Genomic DNA, 13,888 nt, shown 5'->3' with positions numbered 1-13,888 from the left:
CTCAGGGTTACCATAGCAATGTCAAAGCATACAGAGAAATTGGGGATGGTGATGGTAGGGAGAAAAAAGACCAGATGCCAGGACTAAGCCAGCAATTTCAAAATAAAAAAGGCCTCTCTCTCATAAATCAACTATCTTTTAATGAAATATACCTCATTAGTGCTTCTGTTTCTGTCTACTAAAAAGGACCAAGTTCTACTGATTCACTTAAGAGCACTGCTTTTATAGTCCAATGCCACAATGACTTTAAATGGAATGTGGCTCTAGTTATATGTATGTCTTAAGTTATCATAAATCACACTTCCCTTGTAGAAATGTATTATTTTTTTAATAAGGCAACAGCCTCTATTCTAAACATTGATTAGGTCTGGGACAGTGTTTTGGTTATTGTAACAGATTCTGCACATCTAAACTTACTGTTCAAAATTACATTTCCATGCTAACTTTCATAAATATGAAAAATCAATCCCAATGATTTATTTTTTTCCATATCAGAGAATAATTGTCCCCTGACTAGATGTGACACAGAACAATCGCTAAAACTTTTACAGAATGTATAAAAAGTTTATCTTCTATAATTAAAAAAGTCTCTCAAAAATTTAAAGAACTTCATTCCATTATGATTAGGTTAAACTGACATTATATAATTAATAAAGGATGTATATACAGAACCAATTCTGTCTACAAATAACATTAAAAATATTCACAGGTATTTATAACTATCAATACTAAAAATCATTCCAAGGAAGCAGGAGAAAAGAACTCAAAAAAGTTACTGGCCCAACCCAAAATAAAGGAAATATTAAAGACTTTTTTGTTCCTGCAAAAGAAGCTATTTGCAGGCATTCTCTATGAAACTGTAAGGCTGGTATAACATGACATCTGATAGAAAAAATGATTTTTCTCCACACTTTTTATTACTTCATTTTTGTTTCCATTTTGAAACAATCTCTTTAATAGAGAATAGCAAGTGAAAACAGTAGAGTACAAATAACACACTCATTTACAGTTTATAAACAGATATATAAATATAAATATGTATCAGTCGGTTTTCCATCTGGTCCTATTTCATATTTTTAGAAGAGTACTAAACCTTGTAGGTGTTATCAAAACAGGTGGGCGAGAAATAGACTATTAGGAGGTTGTTAATTTACACATAAATTTAATTCTAAAGTGATCTGATGGCTATTTTTAATTAAAATACATTAAATATTTCAGACAGTTTAATAAGTAATTACCTGGCTATCTTTGAAAATTTACACTCAAACTTAATTATGCTTTTTTCCCCTAAGAAGAACTGCAGATAATGCTAAGTATTTGAGGTCATGAATACATTTCACTAGTAAAAACATCTAAAAAAAATTTTTTTTGAGAGAGAATTTTTTAATATTTATTTTTTTATTTTTTGGTGGACATAACATCTTTATTTTATTTTTATGTGGTGCTGAGTATCGAACACAGCACCCCACACATGTCAGGCGAGCGCGCTACTGCTTGAGCTACATCCTCAGCCCACATCTAAAAATTTTTAAATTAAATGTTTTAATCTCATGCTTGCTTACAAATCCAAGCATGAGATTAAAAAAAATCTTCAAATTGAAATCAAATGGAAGCAAATGAACAAGTTATCAAATTGATAGCATTAGCTATAAAGGAGAAAAAAAACTAAAACCAAGTAATTTTTAAATGTCCTTAATAGCATATACTTTAAAGAAAAAAGAAAAAAAAAAGCTACAAAGAGAATATGAACTGTCACCTTAGTAAGTTTGTTGTTGGTAGTGGTAATGCTGTATAATGATTCTGAAATTTTTATGTGTGCATTATAATATTGAGCAGATGGGTAAAGTTGTTAATGCTAGTGTCAACAGTGATCCTCACTGTGGGAAAGGAGATGTAAATCTGGAATAGGAGGAGGGAGGAAGAATCCCAAAGTACTGAGTTGAATTCACAGGAATCAATTTAGGCACAGGGTTTTAAAAAATATTTTTCCTAGCTTTTGAGACCAAAAGTGTTCAGAAAAAATGCCATTACTGCCTCAATGAGCACACTAGTCCTGAGAGCTTGGTTTCTAAATATCATTACTCACTAAAATGAATCAGAACACTTAGCAAAAATGAGTCAGGAACATACTGATGTGCTAGAAAATAGAATCAAATAATATAAAAATGGATGTTATAAGGACAGAGCTGCCAAATTTATACAATTTGAGCATCAAGTAAGCAATGATGACAATAAATTATTACACACTGGGGAAAAATTAAGTATCCACAATGATGCTAAAATCATCATCATCATCATCTTTGCAGGGGAAAGGAAAGATAATTTTACATAGAGGTGTCAACTATTAGATGGCAAATGTCAAAGATATGAGAGAAATAAGTCGTTTCCAATGCACATAGTAACAAATGATTTAGGCAGGAATCATACTTGGTTGCAAAACCATTGTGTGTAAGGCTGTGAGCAAACATCATTTTACCCAAATTTGACAGTATCAAGAATAGGATACATTGACACCAATTGCCTTGTGAAATGACATAACCTGTTCAGTACTTTGCACAGAAATGTCTAATTTAAATTTAATTGTATGAAAATAATCATATAAACCTAAAGTGAGGATATTCTGTGACATAACTGGTCTGGGCTATAAAAACAACATAATAAAAGACCAAGAGAGAAAGGAGGAAAGAAAAAGAAAACAAAAAATGCTAGAAAACAGTTCCCTATTAAAGAAGACTGAAGAGATAAGGACAACTAAATATAATACTTTGATTAGCTCCTAGATTTTGAATAAATTTTCAATGACATTACTAGTATGCTAAGGAAATACCAGTGCTGAGCTACCACCACTTGTAGTTATATTCTGGCTGGGCAGGGTATTTCCTGTTCTCAGGAGCTGGATGATGCCCTGCTTAGGCTCATTCAGCAATTTGCAAATTTCCATGTTTGCCACTTCATGCCTTTAAACATGCTTCTCTCTGCACAGAATATCTTTCCCACTTTCTTTATGAAGTTAGCTCATATGTCTCTGAAGACAGAGAACTGAGAATGCTCTCCTAACCCACGGTGGGCTGAAGAGGGTGCCCTTCAATGTCCCATTGGCATGCAGTACCTATAGCAATAAATCCTTTACAATATTATACTGATTAGTTGATTTTTTTTCTGCCATTAGATTGTGCACTTATTGAGGGCAGGGATTACAGGTGTCGTTTACCTTTAATATCTAGCAAAATGTATTATATAGAAAGTGTTTAATAAATACATGTTCAACAAAATTAATAAGCCAGGCACTAAGGGGGTCAGCTGAAAGGACTAACTATGCAGGAGACTAAAGGTTATGGATGAACAGGGGGCCAGGGAAGTGGTAAGACTGTATTAAAACAACAATGTTTCGTTTTTTCCTTTTGTCCCATATCATACATGTATTTAGTTTCCAAATCTAACTTGACTGAAATTTCCAAGTATCTTCTGAAATGATCTGTTGTTCCTTTTGCAACTATGTTCTAGGTGGTACAGAAAGAAGTAATTTTCACTAAGAATACTGCATGAGACACTGTATCTCATGTTGCATTCCAAATTCTAATCATCCCATACATTACTGATGAGTCCTAAAGCAGAATTATGTCAATTCCCTGAGTCACAAGTTTCCAATCTCTCTCAGTTCCCAGAGTATAAAATTCCAACTCTTTCACCACCACCCCTGCAATGATTCTAATTACTTCCCCAATCTTAACTCTTCTTAAAACCCATCACAACTTTCAAAGTCAGCTGTCTATGATTTTCTCCAAAGACAGAAAGTCATTTTCTATCTGGAACAGAGTTTATTCCTGCTCTTGTTCCTGGAGTTAATGTTTTTTTCTTGGTGTTTATTCCCTTACACATAACAGAAATACTTAAGTATAGCAACCTTCACTCTAGCCTGGGTTCTCAACCAACAACTGTGTGAAACTGGATTACTGACATAATCATTTCTGACATGGGTAAGAGATATTACTTGTTGGGTTTAATAAGGAGATCACATGAGATAATGCAAATAAAAGCACTAAAGTATAAAAATAAATAGGAAGTTTATGAAATAACTAATTTTTAAAAGTTTCAAGCACTGTTTCAGATATAGTACATCACAACTTAAGTTTTACAAAGTACATTTTCTTATGTCCTTATGTTAAGGACATAATCATGTAAAACACTACTGCTAAGAGAAACTCTGATTTGATATACAAATACACTCTTGAAATAAACTAATGCTAACTGTAATATATGGACATATAAGGAAAATGTTCTTCCAATGTTAAACATACATTTAGTACATGTATCCAACACGTTTTATTTTTATATTTTGTGGTGCTAGTGATTGAACCCAGGACCTTGAACATACTAGGAAAGTGCTCTCCCACATCCAACGCATATTTACTTGGCACATGGTACCATGTGCCAGGCCATTAATAGCACTAAAGATATCTAGGCCCCAAGGGTAAACAAAAGAAATCTCTTCTGCACTCAGAAGCATAAAAGTGGGGTATGGAGAGAGGTATGAGAGTCACCAGAGATTTAAGCCTTCCTAGTGAGAGATTACTTTGAGAATAAGTGGGAGTTAGCCATGGCAAGGACTGGGTAGGGAAGAAAAATTCTTGGTGGAAGTAATCTCAGGAACAAAGTGAAAGAAATGAACAAAAACAAAAGAAGAGATACAATAAATTGTTTAAATGTCTCATATTTATATTATTCTCAACAAACCAGGGAAATAAAAATTAGCCATTTTTTTAATCACAAATTAGACCTCAATTTCTCTAACAAGGCAATTTATATTCAGAATATTTATAGCATCTCTCCTGCTGCGAAAACTCTTTTAAAATAAATGGGCTAACTGCAATAGTCAAAGCCTTACTATGCCTAAATAACATATCACCTTGTTTAATTTGTAAATGCCATTTTAAAAATTGTAGTGTCAAGGAAATGGCACGGGGGAGTTAAGATTGAGATATTTCTAAAGTAGAATCAATAGGAGGTGAAGAGAGTACAGCGGCTAAGGACACATAGGAGGTCTCTGGGGCCTATAGCTGGAGAAAGAGAAAACATGGCGAAAAAGTTTAAATCACATCGATTTTGATGAAAGAACAAAGTTGGAGAAGATAATGAGTTTCCTTTTGGACATGTTAGTGGAAGTTGCTAGCAGGAACCTCCAGATAACTTCATAGGTCAGCTGGAAATTCTGGACTCCAATTCAGACAAAAAAGTGGCAACATTTTGTTTCTCATTTCCATATTTCTAAACATACTCATTCAGCACTATGAGCTAGAGTCCAAGAAAGCCCTGAGAAATATCAAGGCAAGTCTTTATTCTTCCCTCCCAAGTGCCTGTGGTATGCTGGAAGTGCATATAGCTGAATCAGGAGCCAGGCCATCTTGGGAGCCACCTATATGTAAAGAAATCATATTGAAATGTCCCATAAATAAAGATACAAAGAACATCCTTAAAACAGGCAAAAAAAAAAAAAAAAGTCAAACAAAGTAAAGAAGTCAGAATGGAATCGGATGTGAAACATCAATAGACAAAAAAAAAAAAAAAAAAAAAAAGGTTTCTAAATTCTGAAAAGAAATTATTCCCAATGAAGAAAGAGTTATGTTTCCAATAAGGTGAGAATAGAAAAACAGACCTTTTCTAGACATGCAAGTGTCTACACATGCTTTCTTACAGAGAGAACAGAACATGGTTCTGTAAAACCAGAGAGAAAAGTAAGAAAGAGGAAACTACAGGATACAGGAATGAATGGGGAGGGGACTAATGAACAAACTGGCAAGAGGATTCCCAGGACCCAGGCCCAGAGAAGCCTGTTGAGATCATATGGGAGGAAAAATCTTGTAAGAGAGAACCCTGGCCCAGGAACTATAGCAAAGCTAATGCTGGACCATTTGCATTGGGAAAAATAGTAAGAGAGATACATGATGGGCTGGGGTTGGGGCTCAGCAGTAGAGCACTCGCCTAGCATGTGCAAGGTGCTGGGTTTGATCCTCAGCACCACATAAAAAATAAATTAATAAAATAAAGGTATTGTGTCTAACTTCAACTAAAATATTTATGTGTGTGCGTGTGTGTGTATATACACACACACACACACATATACATATAAAGAGAGGGGAGGGGGAGACATCAATCCTATGCAAAAAAAGTTTCCATTAGCCTAATAGGAAATGCCAGATTGGTGTACCCCTCAAATTAATAGGAACTTAATACATAGTTGTCATATTATTAATATGAGGAGTCTCTATAATATGATTAGTTCATCAGGGCAGATTGCTCATGAATGGGACTAGTGCCCCTTGTAAAAAAGATGCCTGACAGCCTTCATCCCTTCCACCATGTAAGGATACAGCAAAGTGTGAGACCTTATCAGCCATGGAATTTACTGATGCCCTGCACTTGGACAGCCCATCCTCAATATCCATAAGCCAATACATTTTTGTTGTTAAGAAATTTCAACTATAAATATTTTTGTTACAGCAGCAAAAATATAAGATTGGAAAGAAGAATAATTACACAGTGACAATATTAGAAACACCCAATTGTCATATAATTGCAATGGAAGCTAATGGGTAAAGAAGGAAGAATACCCAAGGGGCATAAATGGGGATACGGCACAAGGGAACTAAGTCCTCAAACACTCATCAGGAACTCATTAATGTCTAAAATGAAAAATTAATAACAGATTCTCTAGAAATAGGGAATAAGTGAATACCAGAATAAATAACTAAACTAAAAGTAATTACCTCCTGCTATGGTTTAGATAAGAGGTATCCCCCAAAAGTTTATGTGTGAGATAATACAAAAATGTTCAGAGATGAAATGTCTGGATTATGAGAGCTAATTGTTGAGTTAATTAACCTAATTGTTAAATTAATCCACTGACATGGATTAACTAAGTACTAACTGTAGGCAGGCAGGATATAGCTGGAGGAAGTAGGTCACTGGGGGCATGCCTTTAACATATATTTTTTTTGTCCATGGTGAGCAGAATGCTCTTTCTCTGCTTTTTGGTTCTCATGTCCTGACCCAGTTTCTTCCTCAACACCCTTCCGCCATGATGTTTTCCCTCACCATGGGCCCAGAGCTATGGAGTTGGTTGATCACGGTCAAAACTACTGAAACTGTGATCCAAAATAAACTTTTACTCCTCCAAGCTGTTCTTGTCAGATATTTTGGTCAGAGCCATAAAAAGCTATCTATAACACCTTCAGAAGTAGGAAAGTTTAAGAGGAACAAGGTATTTTACTATGTCATGAGTCTATCATATTTAGTCTGAGAATTTGAAGATATTATACTACTAAATACAAAGTTGATTTTTAAATTCTTGAAAAGCAAAATGAGAAGACTGAGGAAGAGAAAGAAGAAGTGAGAGATTGATGACTTAAGGTGCTTCCCTCTGGGAAAGGGAGGAAGGCAGGTAAAAAACAATATAGTACAACATGACGAATACTGTGTCAAAGGTGTCTGGCATGTAGTAGAGAATAACAGTGAATAACTTGGAGCCTAGAAAGAAGGCTAACAGCTCCAGAAGGCTTCCTGGATATCCAAGTCCTAAAGAATAGCTTAGAACAGTGCCAGAACTGCTGGAAGACAGAAGGCCCTATTAGATCTGTTAGATCAGCTGTGCAAGATTGAGATTTTGGAGAAACATAAAACATCTGATATGAACAGAAATAGGTGGTAGAAGGGACTGAGCTCTAGAAGAGTTCACTTTTGGATGGGTTGAGTGGAGATGTCATGAGACATCCAATTGCACACCCTCCAAAAGGCTAATGGATTCATAGATCTAAAATATGGGGGAGAGAAAATGGTACTATGAATAGATTTAATTTAGAAGCATATAGGTTACAGTTGAAACTATGGGGAAAAGTACAAGCATAGTGAAGTGGTACAGAAAACACATTTTTAATTTAAACAACTTGATTTGAATACCAGATTTGGGTAAATTATTTAAGCTTCTCAATCCCAACTTTGAAATGGGAAGTACAGCACCTAAAATTCACCAAGTTATTGGAAGGATTAAAGGAGATATAACATTTATAATACTCAGCTGAGTGTCTGGAACTGGTAAGAACTTAGTTAACAGTTTTCCTTCTGGGGGTAATTGATATTATGGTACAGCATGGGCTTTGTTAAGGAGAGTACAGCAAAGAGAGGTGGGGGCAAGTAAACTCCCATATAAAGGGGAGTTTGTGAAGCATTTCATGGCTGTTCTCAGACTGTGACTACTTTCTATCCTTGACTTGCATACACTTTCAGTTTCTCCTCTTGCTTCTTATTGTCTCCTGAAATACAAGGTCTTATATCATAGTAATAGCAAACTTATAACCTGGAATTTGGAGTGGGAATAGGAAGGTGAAGCTTAGTTTCATCCAAGAATTAGGTAATACACAAAATTCATAGGCTCATAGTTTAACCCAACCCTTCCAAAAAAGAAACTATTGCCCTAACATAGTTACATGAATTATTGCTCTATGCTGCTGATTGCAAAGCATTTCAGAAACAGATTATGTGACTTTTCTTGGTAACCTAGTTCAGTCTTTAGCCACCTAGCACAAGCTCAAAGTACTACTTAACCCAGACAGCAAAAAGACAGGAATAACTTAAAACAAAGTCTTTGAACTTCTCTTAATTCAGATGTGAACTGAAATTTCAGTCAAGGGAGTTAGAAAGCCAATTTTCATTGGGATTTAACTGATACAATGATAATCAGAACAGTTCTCTTTTGTACTATAATTAAATAACTGGCTTACCCATAAGGAATGGAATTTTATGGAAAAAACCCCAGCAGTTTAATATTTCCATTTTTTCTCCCCTACTCTTCCATTATTTAAAATAGTATTTCTTCTTATAAAGTTTGAAGCAAAAAATTAGCGTATTTTACAAAGAAGGCCTCCTGTTCCCCAAAATACAGCAGTTAAGAACAAAGAAAATGAAACTGCTGGGATCAAATACTGGTTCTGACTCTTAACAACTGTGCGACTCTTAAAGACCACATTTGTCTTTTTGTGCCTCCCAAGATCTATCAGAAGGGGACAATGATAATGTTTGCCTTAAAAAGCTGTTGTGAGGATTGAGTTAATGTGTAAAGTACTTACTGCCTCCCACATACATGTAAGACCTAATAAGTATTAGCTATTATTACTTTTACTGTGATGCCTATTCTTGTTCAGTACAGTGAAACACATTACTGATTGGCCCAAGTAATATCAACTTCCTACCCTCTCCTCCTTCATTGTAAACTTGAACTACAAAGGTTGCAAAAGCTAAAACTGTGCTTGGTTGGTCATGTGACATAAAACTCTCCATAAAGTTTAAGTGAGCATTTGGTAGGTTTCTGAAATAAAAGTGATATATACTGATGACTATTCTGTTCTTCTCACCATAAGTGTGGGCCAGGATTCAGCAGCTGTGACTGCCACCACGGGTGGCCACCCCAACTCCTACCATGAGCATGCTTGGGTCTGTGGCAATAACAACTATGAACAGAGCCTTACTTCTAGATTTTCTAATTAACACACAAAGCTCTATTATCAAAATTTAACTGAAGAATATTTTACAGATGAATTAGAATGTATAAATTACAATTACTACATGATTTATCACACTGAATCCAGATTTAAATTGAAATAATTTCAACTTTTATAGTAAATAAGATTTCAAAGATGCCATTATAAAACAAAGGGTTATTCTTATGTGACTTTTCAGCCTTAACAAAAAAAGTAAACTATGCTTGGATGTTACAAACAAACTATGATTCAAATTTAACCATATAAAACCCAGCAAAATTGGTAATATAAATACATTGTACAAAGTCATATGATACTATAAATTTCCAAGATTCTCATGACTTAGATTCTGTTGTAATAAAATGATTTTGCTATCATAGTTATTTAGTTTAACTCATATAAGTATCTAATTTGCCTTCTGGATTTTTAAAATAAAGTTCTTTCATTCTCAAAAACTTATGAAAACAACTGACAAAATTCCTGGGTTGGGAGGGGAGGCACTTCTCTGCTCATTTAATACCTTACTCAAATAAATAAGGAAAAAACCATTTTTAGAATATAAAGACATTACAAGCTCAACATTTAAAAGCAACCATATAAGAAAGGGATAAATTTGTCATTAAAAATAATATTGAAAAAGTTCATTTGATTTTATTAAAAAACAACTTCAACATATAATATGACATCAGGTAGCAACACTAGTCCCATAAGAAGTTATATGCATGTGTACATATCTGTTGGGGGTGGAGTTAAAAGATGGTTCTTTGGTCAAACTTGGACAATGGGTAACAGGAATGTTTTTGATAATTCATATCAAATACACAAGAAAAGTCAATTCATGATAAAGAAAGTATTTCTGATCAGTAGGGCTTTAAGAAAATGTTCATTAAATCTTGTGGTGACAATTGTCCATTCTACCTTGCTACTTACATAAAAACAAATTGAGTTGATCAAACATATCTACATTAAAAGATTCAATTGCAAAACTATAGCAGTTAGTACAGAAAAGCATATTTTCATTAGTTTTGGAACAAGAAGATTTTCCGTACAAAAATGCCACATCTCAAAAGTCAATAAATATCTAAAACTCAAAAGAAAAAAATTAAAAATCTAATATGAACAATCAAAGGGTAAAATGACAAAATATTTGAAACACAGATATTCTCTTTTTAATTTTTTTTATTTATATATAACAAGAGATTGCATTACAATTCATATTACACATACAGAGCACAAATTTTTCATATCACTGGTTGTATAAAAAGTATATTCATACCAATTCATATCTTCATAAATGTACTCTGGATAATGATGTCCATCATATTCCACCATCATTTCTAACCCCATGTCCCCACCCTTCACCTCCCTACACTCTGCCCTATCTAGAGTTTGTTTATTCCTCCCATGCTCCCCCTCCCTATGAAGCAGCCTTCTTATATAAAAAAACCATTTGGGGTTTTTTTTGGGGGGATTGTCTAATTTCACTTAGCATTATCTTCTCTAACTCCATCACATTTACCTGCAAATGTTATGATGTTATTCTCTTTTATTGCTGAGTAATATTCCATTGTGTATATAGGCCACATTTTTTTTAATCCATTCATCTGCTTAAGGGCAGCTAGGTTGGTTCCACAGTTTAGCTATTGTGAATTGTGCTGCTAAAAACAATGATTTGGCTGTGTCCCTGAAGTAAGCTTTTCTGAGCCCTCAGAGTATAGACTGAGGAGAGGGAAAGCTGGGTCAAATGGTGGTTCCATTACCAATTTTTCAAGGACTCTCCATACTGCTTTCCATTTCTGCTGCACCAATTTGCAGTCCCACCAGCAGCATATGAGTGTACCTTTTCCTCCACATCCTGGCCAACACTTTTTGTTGTTTGTCTTCATAATAGCTGCCATTCTCACTGGAGTGAGATGAAATCTTGGAGTAGTTTTGACTTGCATTTCTCTAATTGCTAGAAATGATGTCCACTTTTTCATATATTTGTTGACTGATTGTATATCCTGTTCTGATAAGTGTCTCTTCAGGTCCTTGGCCCATTTATTGATTGGGTTGTTTTTATGTTGTTGCTGTTGTTTAGTTCTTTTAGTTCTTTATGTACCCTAGAGATTAGTGCTCTGTGTGTAAGGTGTAAAAATTTGCTCCCAAGATGTAGGCTATCCATTCACCTCAGATTGATTCTCTTGCTGAGAAGAAACTTTTTAGTCTGAATCCATCTGATTTATTGATTCTTGATTATAATTCTTGCACTATAGGATCTTATTAAGGATGTTGGGGCCTAATCCCACATGGTGGAGATTAGGGCCTACTTTTCTTCTATTAGACACAGGATCTCTGGTTTTATTCCTAGGTCCTTGATCCATTTTGCATTGAGTTTTTTGCATGGTGATAGACAGTGGTTTAATTTCATTTTGTTGCATTTGGATTTCTAGTTTTCCCAACACCATTTGTTGAAGAGGCTATCTTTTCTCCAATGCATGTTTCTGTATTTTGTCTAATATAAGATAATTGTAATTTTGTGGGTAAGTTTCTGTGTTCTCTATTCTGTACCATTGATCTACCAGTCTGTTTTGGTGTAAATACCATGCTGTTTTTGTCACTATTGCTCTACAGTATAGTTTAATGTCAGGCATAGTGATGCCACCTGCTTTACTCTTCCTACTAAGAATTGCTTTAGCTATTCTGGGTCTTTTATTTTTCCAGATAAATTTCATGAATGATTTTTCTATTTCTATGAGGAATGTCATTGGATGTTGATTAGAACTGCATTAAATCTGTATAGTGCTTTTGGTAGTATAGTTATTTTAATAACATTAATTCTTCCTATCCAAGAGCAAGGTAGTTCTTTCTATCTTCTAAGGTCTTCTTTGATTTCTTTCTTTAGGGTTCTGTAGTTTTCATTATATAGATCTTTCACCTCTTTCATTAAGATTGATTCCCAAGTATTTTATTTTATTTTTGAGGTTATTGTAAATGAGATAGTTTTCCTCATTTCCCTTTCTGAGGATTTGTCACTGATATATAGAAATGCATTTGATTTACGGGGGTTGATTTTATATCTTGCAATATTGCTGAATTTACTAATTCTAGAAGTTTTCTGGTGGAACTTTTTGGGTTTTCTAGTTATAGAATCATATCAGCAAATAGTGCAAAATTGAGTTCTTCTTTTTTCTATGTGTATCCCTTTAATTTCTTTTGTCTAATTGCTCTGGCCAGGATTTCAAGAACTATGTTAAATAGAAGTGGTGAAAGAGAACATCCCTGTCTTGTTCCAGTTATTAGAGGGAATGCCTTCAATTTTTCTCAGTTTACAAAGTTCTTGGCTTGGGGCTTAGCATGGATATCGTTTATGATGTTGAGATATGTTGCTGTTATCCCTAGTTTTTCTAGTATTTTGAACATAAAGGGGTAATGTATTTTGTCGAATGCTTTTTTTTGCATCTAATGAGAATTTTATTATTTTTGCATTTATGTTTATTAGAGATATTGGCCTGAAGTTTTCTGTTTTTGATGGGTCTTTGCCTGGTTTTGGAATCAGGGTGACATTGGCCTCAGAAAATGAGTTTGGAAGTGTTGTCTCTTTTTCTATTTCATGACATAATTTGAAGAGTATTGGTATTAGCTCTTTTTTATAGGTCTTGTAGAACTCAGTCCTGTGCTTTTCTTGGTTGGTAGACTTCTGATGGCATCTTCTATTTCATTGCTTGAAATTGATCTAATTGTGTATATCATTATGATTTAGTTTGGGCATATGTCTCTAGAAATTTTTTGATTCCTTTGATATTTTCTATTTTATTGGAGTACAAGTTTTCAAAATAATTTGTAATTATTTTCTGTATTTCTGTAGTGTCAGTCATGATATTTCATTTTTCATCCCGTATGTTTGTCAATTTTATTTATTTTTTCAAAGAACAAAATTTTTGTTCTATTAATTTTTTTGGTTTCAATTTCATTGATTTCAATAATTTCCTGTCTTCTACTGCTTTTGGTGTAGATTTGTTCTTCTTTTTGTAGGGATTTGAGATGTAATATTAAGTCATTTATTAGTTGACTTTTTCTTCTTTTAAGGAATGAACTCCATGCAATGAGCTTTCCTCTTTGAACTGCCTTCATAGTTTCCCAGAGATTTTGAAATGCTTTATCTGTTCTCATTCACCTCTAAAAAAATTTTAATCTTTCCTTGATGTCTTCTGCAACCCTTGTTCATTAAGTAGCATATTATTTAGTCTCCAGGTGTTAGAGTAGCTTTTATTTCTTATTTTATCATTGATTTCTAATTTCATTGCACTATGATCTGATAAAATGTAGAGTAGTATCTCTACTTTTCTATATTTGCTAAGAATTGTTTTGTGGCATAG

At 34.1% G+C, this 13,888-nt stretch overlaps 1 protein-coding gene across 2 annotated transcripts in view; it reads right to left on the bottom strand.

Annotated features, from left to right (window-relative positions):
- The window catches only part of Diaph3 (diaphanous related formin 3), a 481,958-nt gene that overhangs the window by 117,518 nt on the left and 350,552 nt on the right, over positions 1-13,888 (bottom strand). The gene's annotated exons all lie outside the window — the stretch shown is intronic.

Source organism: Marmota monax, unplaced genomic scaffold, assembly GCF_021218885.2.
Source record: "Marmota monax isolate L192 unplaced genomic scaffold, Marmota_monax_Labrador192_F-V1.1 WCK01_AAM20220418_F8-fsc00049, whole genome shotgun sequence".
Taxonomy (NCBI): domain Eukaryota; kingdom Metazoa; phylum Chordata; class Mammalia; order Rodentia; family Sciuridae; genus Marmota; species Marmota monax.
The sequence above is the reverse complement of the archived record's forward strand: the minus strand, read 5'-3'. Positions and strand labels throughout refer to the sequence as shown.